Here is a 1,786-nt window from a genome sequence, read left to right on the forward strand (position 1 = left end):
GAAAAGAATCAAGATAGACTAACAAAAACAAAAAGAGGATTTTTGGAGAGGAATACATTGAAAGGAATTAAAGAATACAGTAATAAAATAAAAGGGTATAGAAAGCAAAAGGTATTAATGAATCCCACTTGCTAGGCTAGAAAGTAGGAAATGAACGGTACCCTTTACTGTCTAATGCTGCTGAGCTTCTGGAAGACGGCTCAGTAACTGACCCTAAGGCAGAAAGCAGCTCAGTTCAAACAATGCTACTTTTTATGCTGTTTTTCCATCCCTCCCCCAGAGCACTAGGCCAGCTACACAGACAATATCAGAACAGTCATTTCCCACCTTTCCTCTCCCTCTCCTTACTTTTTGTTTCCCTACAGGCAAGCCCAGATTCAGCTTCGAAACTCAAAATGTTTCAAAACTGTTGAAATGTTTTCAACTGGTCTCATTTCATTTTGAGGCTGTTTTGAAGCCCTCCATTTTATTTCAATTTCACTGTTTCGAGCAAAATGAGTTGAAATGGTGTTGAAATGAAACTGCCAGCAAATTTTTGCACAGCTCTATTGAGCAGTTCTTGAGCATGTCCACAGTAAGGATTTATGCTCATGGAAAACTGAACTTCTAGGAAACAGGAAGTCAGAATTATCCTGAGGTTGGGCCCCCTACTACTTTGGCCCCACCTGCATGCTTTCCTTCATGTTCTTCTGCAATTCAGCTTCAATGGCACAGGGCTGGTATGCCTTTTGCTCATCTTATTGATGCTATCATCACCACTAAAAATTCTGGTGCTGACGTTACCTAATGCAAAAGGTAAGATATCCTAAACTAGATATCTTCCCTTGGAACTTCCACAGGGACAGCCAAGAGAGTGCTATTTCCACTTTCTAACCTCTGCCCCCACACAGCATAATTATCATGGTCCTTATAGTGTACCGAATACAAGGAAGGGGAAATCATGCTGATACCCCCTACAAAAAACAGATATTTCATGTGGACAGCCTAGTGGAAAGGTCTGTCTGTAAGGACTGAAAATATAAAGTAGAAAAAAAAGCCATGTGAGTAAGCATTAGAGATACTATTTCAATTGGATCTCTTGCATCTAAAGCTAAAGGATTTTAAAAGCAATTCTTATAATATATTCATTGTGTTCTGGATTTTACTAGTCAGATTTCTTTTCATACTCATGAACAGGGATTCTGTTTATATCTGATTTAAAAAAATCCCCAATTTTTGGATATACCACCCCATCTACATTTTCCATGATTAAAATGAAACATCTATCTATCTATCTATCTATCTAAAGTGGTGTTTCATTTTAATCACATAAAAATGTGGATTTTGAGTTAATTTTTTAGTCTGAAAATTGGGGATTTCTTTTTATCATAGAAAATCAGGATCCCTGCTCATAAATGTGGTAAAATGAGAACTATAGTAATGGAAATATAATTTTGCTATCGAATAAACATCTAAAAAAACCCAAAATTTTTACTTCATGTATGTATTTCATAAGTACAACTTTAAAATTATCTGTCATAAAAGGGATATTTATATAAATCTCCCCCCCACACACACACACTGTTGTAGCACTTTCTGTAATAATGGTTACCCTTTGTAGCTTCCTAAATCCAAAACCAGCAGCATTATATTGTAAATAGTTTCATAGTTTCATAGTAGCTAGAGTCAGAAGGGACCCAGGTAGATCATCTAGTCCAACCCCCTGCCTTGGCAGGAAAGAGCACCGGGGTCAGATGCCCCAGGCTTGGAGCCTGCACCACTTCCCCTGGAAGCTGGTTCCAGGCCC

The sequence above is a fragment of the Crocodylus porosus genome, unplaced genomic scaffold (genome assembly GCF_001723895.1).
Source record: "Crocodylus porosus isolate Cpor-Errol unplaced genomic scaffold, CroPor_comp1, whole genome shotgun sequence".
Taxonomy (NCBI): domain Eukaryota; kingdom Metazoa; phylum Chordata; order Crocodylia; family Crocodylidae; genus Crocodylus; species Crocodylus porosus.